The 19,591-nt window shown below is 41.8% G+C and overlaps 1 long non-coding RNA gene across 4 annotated transcripts; it reads left to right on the forward strand.

Moving 5' to 3' along the window:
• Positions 1-411: 411 nt before the first annotated feature.
• LOC308191700 lies at positions 412-19,335 on the forward strand. Of its 4 annotated transcripts, XR_013948216.1 has the most exons (6): positions 412-775; positions 3,670-4,886; positions 12,564-12,652; positions 14,032-14,137; positions 14,575-14,670; positions 15,626-19,335. It is a non-coding gene; the product is annotated as an uncharacterized lncRNA (long non-coding RNA). The 4 variants fall into 4 exon arrangements; XR_013948214.1 differs by having other exon boundaries at positions 12,564-14,137; XR_013948215.1 differs by having other exon boundaries at positions 14,032-14,670.
• The last annotated feature ends 256 nt before the right edge of the window (positions 19,336-19,591 follow it).

Here is a 19,591-nt window from a genome sequence, read left to right on the forward strand (position 1 = left end):
AGGATGAGCTGTAGTATACTCTTGTGTGTGTGTGTGTGTAGAGCTGACAAGGAACAAAGACACTCTGAAAACTCATTAGACTAAAAAAAACCCTGACATAATCAACATAAGAGCTAGCAGGAAAGGTTTAAACCCACCACAAAGGCTGAGAAGCTGCATGCTAAGACACAGCACGCTGTGCTTACCCCACATCACCCTGCCTTGGGGCTGCACTAGGCAGTGCACCACAGCCGCAGCAGCCTGTGGGAATGAACCAGGGTGGTGACATGATCCTCCAGGTCCCCTGGAGGGCTCTTGCTTTCTCCCATGCTTCCCCTCGCAGGGGAGACACTCCCTGCAAACACCTGCAAAGTCACCTCGGTTCTTTTCCTTCCAGTCTGCCTCCACACTCCTCTGCAGGCTGGAGGCAAGCCTGGCGGGCTGATCTGCAGAGGTGCAGCCTTTTCTCAACAGTCTTAGGTAGCTCCTGCTTCTTGTCTGCCTGCTGGGGCTGGGGCTGTCTGCTCTTCTGGGTTTGTGCAGCAGCTGGCACAGCATGGTCCATCAGGCAAATGGGAAGACATATCTCCATTTGCGTTCCAACACAGCAGCTGGTTTTAAGCTGCCTCCACAGTACAGTGGATTGAATCTTCATATTTTTCGTGTTTAGGCATTTTCTAAGCCAATACTCACGTCTATGCAACTGTCACATGTTCAGGAAGATTGTACCACCTTCGCCCAGGGCAGGAAAATTCACATCGAGGTGTCAGGTTGTGCTCATGAGAAGGAGACGCAGGTATGTAACATCAGACTTATTTGAGATGATTGAACCAGTACAACAAATGCTGGTAAGGTCATTTCTCAGATCTTAACTGTAGCCATCTGGAGTGTTGGAAGCATTGGGCTACCCTTTAACTTTTTATGTTTTTTAGTCCCTTGGGAGCTAGAATTTTTAAAGCCAAGCTAAATGTGATTTCCAGGCGAGCCAGGAGCGGTGCATTTCCTGACCATGTCTAGTAGAAGGGCACCTAATGGTGCTGTGGTTCTTGGCATGAGTAGCAGTGGATGAACTCCTTACTCCAAAGGGGTCTATCTTTTGCACTAATACCCATGTTAGTATGCCTTTCATTGCTACTGGCCCTAAGACTTGAAGAAATCTATGAATAGGAAGATGTCTATCACCCAGAGTCACTCGTTCCCTTAGCTGAATTTTTTTTCCTTCTAACGTTGTCTGTGTTCCCCCATATTGGTCTTTGTTAAAAATTCATGTGAATTAGCCTGATTTCAATGAGCTTTGCATTCCTTCCTGGAGAACAGGAAATATGGGAGAGGAAGAGAATTAATTTCAACTGATGTTAGCTATGTAAATGTCAGACGAGGCATCTCCACTGAACCAGTCATTCAGGCCCTGCAGCCATCAGTGGAATGCCGCCTCTGGAGATGGCTTTAGATTTACACCACAACAGATGCCCAAAGCTCATGGGCACATCCTCTGCACGTGCTCATCTCCCTCTGTGCACTGTGGAAAGAGCCTGGCTGACCTGATAGAACTAAACTACTCACTTTTAGGTCACTGAGGTCCCTCTTTGGGTCGCTAAATCCCACTCCCAGTGCCTTTAGCAGAGCCAGAGATGGCTGTTGGTTCAGTTGACTGATGTTAGTTGCCTCAAATAAGGATGGCTGGACAAGAAGTAGTGTATCAGGGTTTGTTCGATGCACACACTCTGTGCCAGTCAGACCCCACAGAGTCTGTGTACAGGGCCTGGGTTGAACATGTCCCTACAGACTGGTGGGGTCAGGGCTCTACTGTATTCCCACAAACTGCAGCTCTGTTTAACTCCTGTTGTTTGCCTTTCAGCAAAAAGTCGTGCTCTGAACTGGGCAAATACCTGCTGCTAGTATTTGACCAGCTCCTGGGGAGGTGCTTGACTCTCACTGAAGTGCACACACGGAGCAGAATATGCTCGCTGTGTCCGTGGGGCAGCAGTAGGACAGATGAGTGAGCCTGATGCAAAGGCAGCATTAATGGGAGGACTAGGCTCAGCTCTCCAGCAGCACTGCTGCTGATGGAATATCCAGCAGAAAGAGCAAAGTACTGCTAGGCAGCCCATTTGCCCCCATGGCATCTACAAACCACTCTAAAAATCCTGCATTTTAATCAGCAGCAAGGTGTTACTGCCATGGATGGAAAATCACCTCATGCCTTGCTTGTGTTGTTACTGCCTCCAACAGCGCAAGGGCATCAGGCTCAGTGAGCGCTCGTGCTGACTGATCCTTCTCCCAGCTGCCTCGTTCCACACGTGGCAGAAGTTAACAGTGCAAAAAATCAGATCTCCTCCTCCTCATGACACAGGGGCATTATCATTCCTCCCCGCAATATATGTATTTGGCCCCTCAACCACCAAAGAATCAAGTAATGTTGCTTTTGCAGCTCCCTGAGCAAGCATTCAATGATTTAATAGGTCTCTCCATTCCTATATTTTCACTGATGTCTTCCCTGCATTCTTTTCACTCCAGTGGCTTGTTTTTTGTGTTTTTGTTTTTTTATTATTATTTTTTTATTATTATTTTTTCACTTTATTTTATTTTATGCCTGGGTTTTAGTATAATTTTTTGACAATAACAGTTTGTAATGGACATCATGACAGATGTGAGGCTCTTAAAACCTTCCTTTACAGTGGAAGGAATGCTCTGATAGATTTCTCTTCCCATGCCAAAACCTAAATTGGCATAAATCAGCATGGTTTCATTGCCAGGCATGAAGTCTGCACTCATGTACATCAGCAAAGGATATGTCCCTGAGAACTTCAGTGCACCGTATAACAAGGTTAATTTTTTTTGTTATTCTTGTTTCTGAAACCACACTGAATTTTAAGATTTCTGAAATCCACCTCAGTACTCACCTCAGACTCATTTCTTTGAGTCAGAGTTATTGTCAATCAAATTAATCTAAAATGAACAAGAAGAGAGCTTGAAGAGAGTTTTTCTATTTTGGATGGGTTTTATTGTGTTTGTCCTTTTTAGTGTCCTTCCTCAGTCCTAAATCCCTCCCTCTTTCCTTCCCTCCTTCCCTCCTTCCCTGAAATCCTTCATGCTGATGCCTCTGAAAAAATTGGAAATCAGAGTACGTTCTTTTGCTTTGGTATTTTTTCCCCAGTTGTATCAGCTAGCACTGTATACATCATCATAATTGTGGTAAGATGCTGTCAGCATCACTGGCTACTTTCACAGATCGCTCTGCCTGCTTTCCAAGCATCACTAAGAATAACTAGAGACAGTGATGTATGAGGCTGAGTGGAAATCTGTCACTGCTACGGCTCCTCTCTGCCCATGGACCTCTATCAGGTATTGCAAAAAGAACAGCCTGCAGAATTTCCTCCGGAAGTTTGGTGAGGAAGACGTGGGCAAAAAGCAGCAGAGGTGCATGTTCTGTGTTCCTTATATCCTCTGACTCTGAGCAGCAGATACCATCTGAAGGAGGTTATCGGTGCACTGTTTGTTCATTCTGAGCAGGGAGTTTATTTATAATTGTTACTCTGTACGGTTGTGTTGCTTGAAAATCAACACAAATGGCATTTCCTAGAGTAATGTCCTTGCGAAGAAAAGCAGCACATTAAAGCTGCTGTTTATTGTGAAGTGTTCAAAAATGGTTATTCCATAAAATATGCTCGTGTCTTTCACTTCTTACAGAGACAGATGCAGTGATAAGTTCTGCCTGGCTAGAAACCACACATGCAGATGTGCACACTCCTCAAGGTCTGCTGTCGACCAATTCGTATTTCAGAGCCACAGAGACTTCTTGAAATGTGTGCAAACGCCTGCTCTTTCTTCCCTTTGTTTGACTTTTATGCCTATTAGTAAGGACACAGCTAATTAACTGCGGACCAGCCATTCCACTGATGAAATCTGCAAACCTGCCACACAGCTGTAGTGAAAGATAGTGCCTTTGGGGACAAGGAAAATGCAGATATTTTTTTTTCTCTCAGACTTCTGTAAGAGCAAATGGCCTTCTACCAATGTTTGTCAGCCTCTACTGACCTGTCTAAAGCTTCTCTTTCTGACAACAGGCTGAGACGTTCATGACAGCATTTGAATGACTATTTTTTCACAATATTTCTCTTTCCTTCTGTGCACGCAGTGCACAGCTACAGGAAAGGTGATGGAGCAATGGTCGGTGGTGGATGAAGGGTATCTGGGCTCTGTTCTCAGTGCTGCCATGCTGTCCTTCTGGATCACACAAGTCTCTTCCACCATTTTCATCAGAAAGTGGGTTCAGCTTTAGAACCAGGCTGATCACAGGGGGTGATACCTCTTGTGTTTTAGGCCAGCACTGGCATGTCTTCTGGGGCAAAAAGAAGAGAACCTGGGAGTGTCTGGATCAGCGTTAAGAAGCCAATGTCCACTCTGCAGCAGGGGTTAACTCCCTTTAGCAACTGGGACACATCTTCTGGTTTCATTTCATCCCCAAAGACTCCAGGCTGTGTGCCCAGAGCCTCCTCCACGATGTGAACCAAAGCAGAACAAAGCAGAGAAAACAGATACAGCTGATAGCTGCAAACCTCGTGTTGCCAGAGCTGGGCTGAGAGTCCCATCAAGCAGCTAGCTGTGCAAGTAGGACAGGGATGTTTACCTGATGCTAATTAAACTACTATCTGTAATACTGCCCATGACCCTTGTGTCAAACCACCCCCTGTCACTCGGAAGTTTGTGAGAGGGGACCAGGAAGGCAGGGGAGCCTCCCGAGGTTGCTATCACACTGCTGCCATTCAGGAGCTTGCCGTGAGTAGTAGAAGGGGTGAAGACTGCCAGCCCACACATCCTTCAGGGAGGAAGGCTCATCTCCACCAGATCCCCAGAGACAGCCGCAGCCTGCTGCTTTTCTGGAACGAAACTTGCAATTTTCCCAAGTAAGTACTCCCAGTTGTAGCAGCAATTCTTCAGTCACGTCATGTTTTACTAACTTTGCATGCCTTTTATGCTGGGTTGTCATCAAAGGCATACATATGCCTTGATTCAAAGTTATTCAAGATGTGGAACCTACAGATTTTATCAACGGAAAGGGGTAAGTTTACCTACAGAACTTTTTAAAAAGTCCATATCTTAAAATGCTGCTACAAAGGCATAGAGATGCTCCAATGTGCTTCTATCAAGCACCTGGTCTGAACAACTGCAGCTTTAAAAGTGCTGAATTCCATTCTCTTCAGAATTAGCTTTTGCCATCTATGAAATCTACAAGCAAAACCAAACCAAATCAAGCTTGAAATATCTAGTGCACCAGCCATTCCCAATTTATTGCCCACAATTTTCAATCTGAACCTGTGTGAGGGAAGAAACTTCCTCCTCCACCTCAGACTGGCATGGCACGAGGGCAGCCTGAACTGGTTTGGCTTACGTTCTCTAAACTGAACTCTGTTTCAAAGGAAAAATCCCTCCTAAAATAGTTTCTTTGATAAAAATGTGACCAGAGGGAGACCACAGGCCTTTGCTAATGCTACCAGGGTCCAGACCTATGTCCTTCAGAGGTAGGAGTCATTAGGCAGCATCAGACTGTGCCTTCAAGGAGGAGGAGGTGTGAGGAAACGCAGCTGGCTCAGCCTTCCTGGGTGTCCTGGGGGTTTCAGCAGCAGCTGGGGGTCTGGGGGTCTGGAAGGATGCCCTCCACGAGGGGCTAGCGATGGTGGGTGGCATGGCTGTGGCTGTGACTTCAGGGAGGCAGCAGCCATGCAGTACAGTCCGGCGTACCCATTGATGTGGCTCCTGGCACCACATCTGAGGAGAAGAATGTTGCACGGCTATTATTTCACCTCAGGCATTTTGCACTTGAAAGAGCCCAAATTTCAGCTGGTGTTGAACTAAAAATACCCTGTTTCCATAAAACTGTAGCCCCTCTCAGAGATCCATCCACCCAACAGCCGTGATGAAAAAGCACTGAGGAAATTATTATCTGCAGTCTAGGAACGGGCAGCAGGTGAACTTTGCAGCCTGAGTACATCCTTCATTTCTCTAACTTATCTAAGATCCACCCTGCAAATCTGATGGAAGAATATAGCCCTAAGAAATGAAGCCAAGTGAATAAACGTGAAATGAAGGATTAGCTTCACTTGATACCATATAACGGTAGACCTGTGTGCAAAAATGTACTTTTGAGAGAATCCCTTTTTTCCTCCCTATCCTGTTTCTACTTTGGAATATTTCATATGTCTCATCCAAGCTTATGGTATTTTTAAGAGATAAGCATGTCATCATCCAGCATGCAGCAAATGGTATGGAAGGACGAACAGGCAATATGTTTAACACAGTCTCCCTAAAATGGATCCATTTTATTCTTGATGATAACAATGTGTTTAATATCTTTAAACAGTGAGGCATTTTGTATATGGCCATCAGAAGCTTAGTTAATGTGAAACAGAAGCTTAGACCCAGAGCTGCAAGTGTGTAAAACAATCTTTCTCTCGGCCATCTCCTCAGTCACACACTGAAAGCTTGCCCAAGACTTCACTTTGAAGCTTACCTCAAAAGGGCATAACAAAACAGTAGAAATAGCACAGGAAAGAGTAAAAACTGAGAAGTCTTAAATTACTCCACTCTACTAAGTGTGTATTTGGTACTTGTTTTTGCCAAGCGGTAGTTCTCCAAAGGCTTCCAAATCAGCTGGCTTGCATTATTTAACTCCTTACATGGCCCTGAAAATATCCAGGTGGGTATAATACTCATTCAAAGAAACCATGGTGAATGCACAGTACAGCACATCTGACTACCATGCAGTGAGTCCTGCTCCACATGCTTGCGCCCCATCTAATATGGGCCCAAGTTCCCAGATGCCCCTAATTTTTCAAGTTTCAGGGAAAAGGATGTCTTTGAAAGTCTTCCTAAAATTCTGGGACAAAGACAGGGATGTACACCATGCTCCTCCAGCCCAGTGCATCTTCCTGCAATTGAGGTAAAAGCCAGTTTTGTTAGAACAATATTTATAACTGGCTCCTGTGCAATGATAGTCCTTAATATCACTGCAGGGTTACCCAATTGTCTTGGAGACCCCAAGATGGGGTCTCCATTAGAGGTAAGCAGCAGCCTGGGTAGCTGCACCGAGAGGAGACCACCAGACCCTCAGAAAAGCCTGTCATTTTCCATCACCACACCCTTCACCTTTACTCTTGCTCCGGGCTCCATCATGAAACTGTTAACTATTTAGGATGGAAGCAAAGGAAATGCTGGTTATAAATGGAACAGCATGTCTTTCTTCCTCTACATATTCACAGTCCTAGAAACAAGCAAGATGTGAAGATGCAGTTATTGAAGCAGATGAGCAGACATCATCGTCTTTCAAGTTCTGCACATGAATATGGAGGAGGAATTAAATCATGGGCAGTGTGTAATATTTTAACCACAGACCATAAATTGTCCAGAATATTTTCTTACAAGTTTGTGCTCAAGGAGGTTCCTAAACCACCATCCATCAGAATATTTGGATTTCTGCTTCAAGAAAGCAGAATAACAGCTTGAACTTGACAGAGCAACCTTCTTAATGTTTGCTCTCAGTCACACTGTGGCCTGCTGCATAATGGGAATTTCATTTTAGTGGCAGGCGGTTCTGTTATCCATCACTAGGCATGATGGAGCTACACACCTCCTAAAAGGAATCCTGATCATTTTATAATCATCACTCGCAGTAATCAACTGTCTCCTTTTAGAAGTTTCTGTTATTGGTAGCAGCCTACTTTTATTTCCAATCAACAAGATTTACAGGCATGAACAGCAAAGTGAGGACAGAGCACTTGCAGCTTTTGTTTCTAGCTTCATACCTGGCTGGAAGTTGAAAATGTGCCACAAAGAAAATATAGAGGCTACAGACCAATCAGACCAGGTCTTGAGGTAGCACAGTTGGGGTGGTAACATACACTCAGTATGATTTTCTGAGTTGACAAAGGGTGGACAGGGGAAAAAAAAAAAAAAAGGCTCTAGAAAAGTGATACTAGGGTGCTTCATACTCCAGCACCCTGGCTTTCAGATAAAAATCAAAGGCAAATCCAAAACCAATTTTATTCATCATTGGTACTCCTGGAAAATAAAATGGGGATATGTTACCCATCAGTTTCCAGGGAGTTTTGTCACTGGCTTCAGCAAAACCAGATTTTCTCCAAAGCTTTTTGAAAATCTACACATTTGGCAAAGCAAGTGAGTCAATATGAATAACAAACTCAACCTCAGACATCTCTGATCACCCTGTTTGATGCAGAAATCTATATGCCCTGCTGTTCTTGGCTGGCGAATATGTTCTCCAATAAGTCTGCACCTAGCTGGGATTACCATTTATTATCACTATAGGATCTGGGACACCCAGTTACAACCAAAGCCCCAACACGTGTGAGCTAATACCGCCACTGTGGGAGTGGAGGAGGGAGATGCCATGGCCAGGGTCTGCCTGTTGAAGAGCTGGGGCTATGCCGCAGTGCCCGTCTCCCCAGGGAGGATCTGCTGCCCACTGGGAGATGGCGGAGCCTGGGCATTTTCTGAACATAACTATAATTCAAGTTGGGATTTCTGAAAAATGTTTTGCCACCTCATCCATCAAGGTCTGATTTGATTCCATTGACAAAGTAGCTGAGTTATCTTTTTCTGTTTGTTCCTCCCCCGCCAACACAAATGCAAAATCTGTAAGTTGCAGGTGTCAGGAGATCTGAACATAATGTAGCAATGGGATGGAAAGGAAAATACATAGTTCCTCAGTTCCTGTGCATTTCATAACAGTAAAAATAGCACAAGGCAGGGCAGATAATACTGCCTTACTGCAACCTCATCTGCATGTGTACATGAATATAAATATTTATACTTTTATTTGGACTTTATGATTTATTCATTGTATACATAAAGAGATAATGAACAACACATCTGCATACTATGAATCTAGGTTTCACTGAGAGGTTTCTATTGACAAAGTAAACCCCCAAGGATGAATCTTCTGGTTTTTTTTTCCTTTTTTTTTTTCTTTTTTTTTCCTAAGGTACTGTATTTGGGACACCAGGAGTTTTTTTAAGTTAGGCTTTTATTTCAAATAGATACACAGACATTATGAGAGAAATAATACTCTCACACAGATAGACTATATATTCAAGCAGAGAACACCTTTTTTTTTTTAACATGAATTATACACCTGCTTTATTTTTTTCTATTACTGAGAAAACAAGACAAAACAGGAATTCACTAATCACAAGTGACTGAAGCTATAGTTTTGCAGGCATGACAATGGCTCAGTACAGCTCAGTTAAATTCAGCACAACTGCTCTAAACTTTCTCACAGAAGTCTGTGATGGTATATAGCTGTTGGACAACATGATTTTCACATTACTTTTCAGTTTTAATTGTTTTTAATCTTTTTGTTGATCAAGCTTGTTGGGATTTGGGGGGAAAACAGCATACATACCCTCCCCATCCATCACCATATGACTTTCTAAAACACGAAATTGTAAAAAAAAAAAAAAAAAAATTACCTTAATTTTTTTCCAGCAAGAATTTGCAGTATCAAAACCAGGTGTAAAATCAGTTCTTCTGGAGAAATAACAACACAAAAACGCAAGCCACTGTAGTATAACCCAGGTGTGTGAAAAAAAAATTCCATCCCATGAAAAGTTTAAACTTTTCCAGAGATCTCAGCTCAGCTTTGAACTCTAGTGAATATAACATCTGGTTGTCCAATACCCTCAGCCACAAAGTTCCAGTAAGTTACTGATTCTGATGCCTTCACCAATGGATGCTATAATTTCCATACACTCTCTGAGTATGTGTGCAGAAGCTGTAGCTTCCAAAATTATGCTTTCTTACCTTGTACCATATACAAAATGCAGAAGAGGAAATGCTCCTACAGCTTCAACGAACCTCTTTGCCCTATCCCTTTTCTCTGTAATTTGACAGGCAAAGAAGATATTTTCCCTATTAAATTTTGTAATTTAGCCACAGATTCTACATCAAAAAGTTGTAAATGTGCAGCATATTCTGTATGCTTATTTGGAAACATGAATACAGTGCCTAGAAACTTGTGGCCCTTGCATCTGAAGAAGCCTCTGCCCCATCCTTTGGGGAAGGTTTCCATTAATTTACGCAAAAGAAGGTCTCGGTATATTAAACATCATCCCATTGGTCATGTTCCAGCTTGCAGTAAAACAAGGCTGCTGCAGTCTGCTCGAGGGGCTCATGTAAAGCTGGTGGAGTAAGGAAAAAGTACCTCTGTTACCCTAACAGGTCTCTATCAGCCCCTGTTCTTTTGTTGTGGCCCTGGATACTCAGAAAATAAAGTGTGAAGGGTGCATAGCTTACGAGAAACGTTAGAAACTTTGAAATATATTTCATATATGTTAAAATTCTTCATCAAATTTGTACAGGGCTAAAAAGTTCCCATTCATTAGAAAGGATGTATTAAACGTCTGCTTTGGCTGATGATGTAAACTCAACAGCAGGTCAGGTTCAGTGTTTCCTGCATTGCTGCAGGTGGCTGGGAAATTTTCTTCAGGAAAGCCTTCACTTGCACAGCCACAGAGGCACGGGACCCAAGAATTGTTCAGGATACCTACCCAAGCTATCACTGCTGCCTCCATTTTTTTTCTCTAAACTCCTTCCTCCATTCCTGCTCCCAGGAGCTTCCACAGATTTGGCTGTCTGCACTGGCTCCTCTCATTATGTATTTCTTCTACATAAGGCCTTTTAATCATCAGCAGACAGTTTCTGCTCTCAGAAGAATGTATCAGCCCCAGAAAACATGCCCAGGAACCAAGGGAGAGCACAGGCCCTTGTAGGATGTTTCTTTACATTTCCTGAACCTTTCCGTCTCCTTCAGGGCCAGCAATCCCACAGACTTCAGGAGGAAAAGAAAAAAAGCTCCAAGAGATTTCGCACCTCTCATCTGGCTTCTCTTCTTGCAATATTTCCCAGTTGTAATGCTAAGGTAATTTTCATGCAAGGGGGCTGGGGTGAAGGAACAGATGCTGCTCCAGCGTCCTCCCTGTTATCATCCCACTCCCAGCGATGCTCCCATAATCATTCCATTGTACCCTTGCATTTCCTATAAAGCTGAACAATGAATAATGGATGCAAAAACTAAGTGGCGTTTCAGGTTCATTAGTATGCATATTGTTATAAATTCGTTTCAGTAGGTGCTGTGAAGCCACTCTCCTCTCTTTTGTATTTTGGTGTCGCTGCTTCAGGCTCTGCTAATGTTCATTTTGCATTCATTCATTTGTGTCTGTAGTTTTACCTGGATTGTAGGCTATTGTTCTTATTTGCAAAGCTTAGGTTTAATTTCCTGTAGGAAGCTTTTCTTTTGTCTCCAGGGCTCATTCTCATATTATCATCTACCTGGAGAGTACTAACGCACTGTCCTGCTGGTAAAATATGATTTATTTTGTAGGGTTCTAATGAAAATTTTGCCACTTCTGTCCTCAAAAAAATAAAGATAGAGATTTTCCCAATTTCTTATTCTAGCTGTCAGTAGCCAGGACCTCCTTTCCCTTCATTTTTATTCCTGAACACTGGGTAGCCCATGAGCTCCTCAAACACAGCACTGCAAATTCTTGTTACACATGTTGTTGCACCTGTCCATCCACTGTCAGAGGCTTTTCTGGTAACATTAGGTGCCTGAAAAGAATTTCTGCCAGCCATGCAGAAAGCAAGTTGTGTAAGAGCATTTTCTTACAAAGCTGAACAGACTCTACTTTCTGCTTTGTTTCAGGCCCCCAGCCTCTGTTACTACATCTTGCCGTTAATCTCTTTATTTATATGACTCTACATATTTTATTCATTCTCATTAGGCTGCTCAATAACAACCCATTGCCTTTCAGCAGATTCATAGCAAATAAAACCTTCACTTTATTTCCCCTGTTTTTGTTTCTGTTTTATGATATTCTCCCTCACACATCCAGATTTGTGCTTCCTAACAACAGCACTTCATAAGGTCTTGCCTTCAGCTATTGTTAACAATGAACTGATAAAATGCAGTAGGATGCTACAAAAAGTAGAGCTGATCCCAAGTCTTTTTTTCTCTCTGGCCTATCTATATTAGACTGATGGTAGTACAGAGTTATCAGCTCAAGAAAGTACCAAATGAACTCCAGTGACAACGGAAGAAAGAGACAATAGTGAGCTATAGCTGTGATCTCCCAGGACACTTTGCACAAAAGAACAATCACCCACAGCAGTCTCACTAAAATGGAATTTGCAGTGATAATATTCAGTGTATGCACGGTGCATATAAAGTAATACCATAGTAGCTGATAGCAGTTTCTCTGTGCATGAAGAACATCTCTTACCGAAACCGTTTCTTGTTTTTGAAGGTCTATCTAAAGACTTCTTAACATTACAGGCAGCACTGTGTGTTAAGGATAAAATATTCAGACCAAGCTGGCAAAGATAGGTGTCGAAACCCAGTACAGGAATGAGCTGTCCTACATTTAGAACCAGGAACCAGTAGCCACGTTTTGAACATGCTGGCGTCAGTGACTCTCTGAAGATGAAAAGGAGAGCCTGCAGCAGAGAAAAGGGTAAGTCTTCATTGCCTGGATCGTCATTACCTTTGTTCTCCTTTTTTCTTCCCACAGCAATAAAAAAGTCCAGCTCTCTAGTACTTTGGTCATATGAAGCCAGCGATGAAAAGATCTGCAAATGCTAGTAAAGAGCACAAAACCAGGTGAGGTGGGGGTATACGAAGCCAGGCTTTCACCAGGAAGCTTGCAATTTTACCTACATCCAGGATGCCTGTTCTGCTGAAGGTGACTGCAGATGTTTGTGCACTGGAGTCTCCTTGATAAGAAAACTGAACAACACATCCCTAAACAGAGTACAAGTGCCCATAGATAACTAGACAACATGGACAACTGGCAGATCTAAGAGGTGCAAGAGCATGAAATTGAGACATGTCACATGAGGAGACACAGATCTGTCATAAGCAGCTCGTTTCCATTTTTTTATGGTAAGTTGCGAGCTAATGGTAAATTGAACAGATGCTGGTCTCTGAAGTTTGAAATACAAAAAATTCACATTTCACAAAATATCATCTGTGTGCAGTTCCACTACAGAGATTATCACGACCATAGGAACAGGCATCTTCATAAATATCATAGCCTCATGCATCATGTGTGCGTGGTTATATATGGATATATACAAATACACTTAAGAAAACCCATACATATACACTGTAATATTACTCATATATAAATATATACTCACATATCTCTTTATATATAAACATGCTGGTCTCCTTACATATATATGTAGACAAGGACAAACACACATACGTATGTGGATAACCTAACAGATATGAATATTTAACATGTATTTTTTGTTGTTGTTTGTTTATTTGTGTTTTTTTTTTAACAGTTTTGTTCTTAGACATATAAATATCCTCTCTTGCATTTGTATTTAAGGCACTATACTCAGACACTTTTCTGTTTGCAAGGGACATTTCCAATGACACTTGCAGATAGCCTGCTTCCTTTAACTTTTCTAAATAAAGTTTTACTGTATATTCCATTGGGAACTTGACTCTATGCAGTAGGAGATAATCAGCTCTTGTATAAACTATATAACCTCTGTTGAACTGAGTGTTATGTGTGTTACTTAAAATCAGGGCTAGGTTTGTCCATTGGGCTCAAACTACACCACCGTCTACCTCAGCAGAGGCAAAACTGAGTAACAGAACAGAATTTGTACCCAAAATGAAAACGATCCTCTTTATAATCATAAACAAGGCAAAATAACAGACTGCAGAAATTCAGCTTTCAGGCATCTAGCTCCAGATTGCAAAACTGGAAATGAGCATGGTAGTGTGTTCCCTTTTCTTTCTTTTCTCTCTTGGCAACTTGGTCTTTGTTCTTGCGGTCTACTTGATTCTAGTTGTTTTTTTTTTTTTTTTTTCCAGTGAAACATTTAATTTTTCTTTTTAATACAAGACCTGGCACTGAGCACCTGCTGCAATTAAAGCGCTGGTATTTGGCTCCTGTGAGGTCTATTCTATTATGAAGTCTTATCCATTGATTGTAGACTAATGAACCCATCAATTCATCACAGCACTTCTATTACCCTGCTGCTGTTGTGGGATATTGTATTGCTGAGCATGGGTAAGAGGACTGACTCTCTTGCTACTGCCCCAACCATTGTTAAGGATGTAAAAAAGGTAAAGTAATCAGAATTTCAATGCAGTTCAACTTTGTGGCCCTTCTGTGGCATGTCAGTTTCTCCTATAGCAAGACTTTCTCATTTAAAGCAAATCAATTTCAGCAATACTTGCTGTTCAGAAACAGTGGGTCATGAGTGGAACTGAAGAGGGGAGGAGACTTGATATTTTCCTGGGAAACAGTGGGGGACAGACAAACTACCATTTTTTCACACGTAGAAATTGTCTGGAATGGGGCATCAGCAAAGTCCAGATAAAGGCAAGTTAAGCTAAATAGAAACAGCATGAAATGGCTTCAGCAACAATGTTTTTCTCCCTCTGCATCAGATGCTGTTTGTTGTTGCCATTGTTGTTTTTTTAAAGCCAAGTATCAGATCATATGTGCCAGATTTATTTATCATTCCATAATTTTTTTTTATTATTATTTTTATTTTCAGATTGTCTGGCATTGTATTGATTCAGCACAAAAATGCATAAATACACAAAAGGAATTGGGAAGAAAATAAAAACCAGGACCAAAACAGGAACTGCCTGTAAGCTATTACTTTAAAGTTTGAGCTGTCAAGAACTAAATGTAATAATGTAAAATAAAAATAATTTCTGTCAGTCTTCACATCTTTTTTGAGAAGATAGTTTGATGTTGAATTTGGAGGGTGAAGACTTATAAAGAAACATACTGAAAAATAAAAGAAACCGGGCTGTTCTTTGCAATTGCATCATAGAAATCACAATGCCTATATAAGAAGTGTGTAAAGAGAGGGTCTGCAGATACAAACTAGAGGAATGGAGCTGGCTGAAAAAAACAAGAAGCCTATAGAGAAACCACTAACAGACAGCAATGAATACAACCTTTTCAAATTGTATTCCTTGCTGAAAACCATTTAAAATTGCCAATATTGGCAAGCAACTGAAGCCAAAGAAAGAGTTTGAATTTAAGCAACACAAGCTCATTGAAAAAAAATATTAAAAAGGTTTATAAATTCCACATATCAAAAGATCTTTCCATCCAGCACAACCCCCATTTGAATTTAACCACCAACTCATTCACTTCTTGTTTTTTCAGCCAGCTGTTACAACACATACAGCACCCTGATTATCCAAGCATCTCAGTTCTAGGACTAGTTTGTGTTTCTAAAGTGCATCATCTGGTTCCACAGTGCGGACATGAGATTTGGGCAACATGAGTATTTTAATGCCATGTCCATCTTCTGCATGTGTCCTGACACAGGTTGTTCTGGATGTGGGAGACAGAGCATCTAGAGCAGTCAGAAACTAGTGTTCTTTAAAATCAAGGCAAAGGATTAGTTAGTAAATAGTGGTGCTGCAAGTCTAATTAATTAATGTTTGCAAAATGTTCTGAGATTCCCCAGATAGAATGTGTTACAGAAGTGAAAAATATTACAAGTAATCTTCACTGATGTATTAACAATATAGGATGTAGGAAAACGGTCTTGTTATAAAAAGGCTCATAATGGATTTCTCTTGCAGCGGTTTGCTAAAAGGAGCAGTCAGCTGCAAAGCAAGTACAAAGCTCTGCTCCAAGCTCTGGTGCCTCGGTGCAGAACAGGGGAAGGGATGTGCATGACACAGGAGGACTCATTTCATGCTGCTAACACGAAGCAGAGCATTGATAACGGATGCAGGGGCAGGATCTTCAGGTTGAAACCCACCCACAGGACCGGCGAGCGCACCAGTGTGGAGTCACTGGGCTCTTTCTGCAGACTGCTTTCCTTGGAGTGACATGCTGTGAAGTGACAGCTTTGCACAGCAGAGTCCTGGGTGGCTGCAACACACCCTCTATGCTCACTGCACCTGTGAACAGGCTTTGTTGCAGACTGCATGTCATGTTTGATTACTTCATTATTGTGGTTGCCACTGGTATGAATGAATATCCACACCCAGTTTCTTCCTGAGATCTTCTGATAAGATACACTCCTGCAAGTTACTTCTTTAATGAAGGTTTGTGGGAAAGTCTGCAGGCATCCCTGAACAAAACTAATTCACACTGAATGCAAGATGTGCAGGTCTTTACACCTGCACTCCAACCTCTTTAACTGTGTCTACAGCAATTGGATATTTATTTTCCAGCAAGTCCCTTGCAGCCTTCAGAGAGATCAATGAGGCTAAACAACTGCAGAAGCAGCACATAAGGTCAATGCACAAACTCCACTCTCCCCCAGCATGAGACAGTAGGGTATAAGTGATTTATAAACTGGAGTCAGAGGTGACTGCAGTCCTCAGGACTAACTACACAATTTCATTACCCTGACACTTGTTCCATGTTTGTCACAGATCTGACAAAATAAACTATGGGTTCTCAAAAACTAACTAACTAAATAAATAAAAATCAACAAACAAAGAAAAACCACCAACAAAAAAACATACCCTTACTCACTGCTGTGGAGGAAGGGAATTAAAATCTTGGATTAAGATCTGCTAGCTGCAAAGTTATGGGCAATGACTGTTAAATGTGAACAGCAGGGAGCGAGTGAGAAATACTCATCTTTGGTTCATCTCTGACGCTTGTGGGAAAGCTTGTTTTGTGCTCAACATAGCAGACCAGCCTTGCTCCTGAAGCTATCATCTGGCTCCACATCTTACTACCAGCTCAGATCATTATGTCTCTCCCTTTAGGAAATGAAACCATAGAGTGGCATCGAACTTTGTCCAACCTCTTACCCTTCTTCAACTTCAGTAGGGCTACCACTGCATTAAAAAAGTGTAAGTCACAATGGCCAGTCCCTGCCTGTTCCTGGGGACAAATGTGTTCCCCCTTCAGAAAACAGAATCATTTTGATTTCTTTTCTCCCTGCGCTTGTGCAAAAGGGCGTCCCTTCCATCCCTGTGAGGCATTGCTCTTCCACTGTGTTCCTAGGAGCACTTAAATCCATCGTCACCACCACAGCGAGACAGTCTGCCCCTGGACTGATCTCATCCGCTCCCACACAGCATTTCCTCTCCACGTTTTGTGCAGAGAGCTTGGAAGCAGTGTGAGGCTTTAGGTCTCTGCAGCCAGTTTTTTGGGTGGAGCAGCTGATGAGCTCATTGGGGCTGCACTGGCCCCAGTGGGGTATGGTGTTCCTGCTTGGAGGGAACAGCTGAGACACTTTAACCTTTGTGCTCATTTAGAGCCAGACGAGTGCTCAGCCGCTTTGGAAACCATGTGTAATTAAACTAATTGTTCTGTTCAAAAATAGCAAGTGCTGTAACATCTACAGAAGTAATTAGAATTGCCACACCATTACTATTAAGAAGCAATACTGTATCCCTTATATAGTCATTAATCTGATAATTACCTACTTTAAAAGAAATAAAATATCAGGTTTTTTTTTGATCTCCTCAGATATGAAAAGTCCAGAATCGGGGCTACAAGCCCCAGAGAGGTCTTTTTTTAGTGGGGCTTTTGGAGGACACCAGTCTTTTGAAGGGGTGAGGTTTCCTTTCCTTTCCCTGCACCAAAATCTCCCTTGTTCCCTCTATATACAGATATAAGATATTCATATCCACATGTACCTATATATACATCTCTTTCTATATATCTATATCCATATCTGTATCTATGTGTATATCTATGCATGAGTGTGTAACCAGGGCTCTCAAGGAAGCCGCTAGGTTCCTAGGGGTAAAGAACTTGTGTTTCTGCTCACCCTGAGTTGCTCCCCCATTATGGACAGTCAATGGTAGGTCTGCAGAGTCACCACTTCAACCTCCCAGTTAATTCCTCCAGTTTGGGTATTAAAAACACTCTGGGTCTACAATTTTTGGAGGATTCTTAGTTTTCATTATAATTTTTGAAAAGTGACCAAGTTGTCTTACTCAAAGGACCAAAGAGCAACCCAATATTCTAAAACTTGGATGAAAAGCACAAGAAAATGAGGATGGGAATAAATTTGCTCAAAATGGAGGTGGGTGGAGTGTTAATAACCAGCCAATGTTCTTCAGATGAAATCAGCAAATGCAGGTGTGCCTTAATTTTAAAATGTTATACCCAGGTGACTGATTATATTGGTCTTGGAAAGCTCTCAGGTGAGTGGGTTTACATAAAATGAAACTAATGACTGCTGTTCAAGAAAAGACTCAAAGATTAACTCATGGCTCTGTTGTCTGAGGTGCATCATACTGGCAAATGGATGCAGAAGAGAGAGAATGTATGATAAGTGTTGACAAAAAGATTTTCTTAGCATAACCTTGCTGCCTACACCGCATTCATGTCTCCATACAAAAACAAAACAAAAACAACTGACTTTAGGTATTGTGATTTTGGAGGCAGCAGTAAGTCTTTTTGACCAGTGAAAAAGGGATGAACTTTCTCCTTTCGAAACAGAGGTTTAACAAACTGTCAACGGATATCTTTTTGGAGCACATACTCTATGTTTTAAAAAATAATAATTACCCGTTCTTTGTCGTCATCGTGTATTATCACACACTGAAAGGCTAGCTCTGGCATGCTTTTGTGAAGCTGTTCACCTTCATGTAAACTTTATGGACCTATTGGAAACAATAGAACTTAATTTTACGAGGACTGTGCTTTCTGATCTTTGTGTAGAACATTTTTCAGAGGTATTTCTCCCCCAGAAAATACTGCTTCTATTGTTTTTGTTTTCCTTTTTTTTTTTTTTTTTCTCTTTTTCTCCTCCTTCTGCAGTATCCCCTCACAACTTTGTTGAATTGGGGTTTTCACCTAAAAATTCAACTCCAAACTCTGCAATGCAGAAAAATAATCAAAAAAATCCTCAAGATCTACACTGCCTCTTCTGTTCTCTGCAGTCAAGACCTTGCATTGAGAACATGCTTACCCCTGAATTGCAGACTTAGATTTCTACCTCCCCCCATTCTTTTTGCTACAGTATTAATGAAGATTAACTCAGATCCTTTAAACTGAAAACAAATGTTTTCCACAGTTTGGTTATGACCATGTAAAGCTGAGTCCACCCCCTGTGGCCCCCTGTTGGATCCAGAAGTGGTGGAGAGGGTGAGGCTTGTGAAGGGACAGGCCTTGGGGAGTAGGTCATGTTGTTTTTCAGAGTAGAGCTGGATGCAGCTGCAGCTTAAGAAAAACAGAACAGAAAAGCCCCAGTGGTTTGCACAAGACTTCCACCCAAGGTGCAGGAATTCTCACAAGACCATCTGGGTTTTCTGTTGTTTGGTACTTTTTTTTTTTTTCACCATGGATTTCTAGCTCTTAAATTGCTAATTTTAATGTGACCTAAAATTCAGGCTGAAGCTGTTTACAAAAGAAAAACAGCTTAATAATTCAAATCTAGCCAAAGCCGTTAGCAACTGAAAACTGTTTCTCTGGAGTCTCCTTGATACAGCCTATGTGAAATGAGTTCATCATCTTCATCCAGCCCTTAAATTCTGGCACAACTGAAATCAGTCTAATTTGGAAAACATTGCAGGCAAGAATATAGTATTGCCTACCCCAGAGAAAGGTCTTCACTGGAGAATAGGGCA

Source organism: Anser brachyrhynchus, assembly GCF_964034855.1.
Source record: "Anser brachyrhynchus genome assembly, chromosome: 3".
Classification (NCBI taxonomy): domain Eukaryota; kingdom Metazoa; phylum Chordata; class Aves; order Anseriformes; family Anatidae; genus Anser; species Anser brachyrhynchus.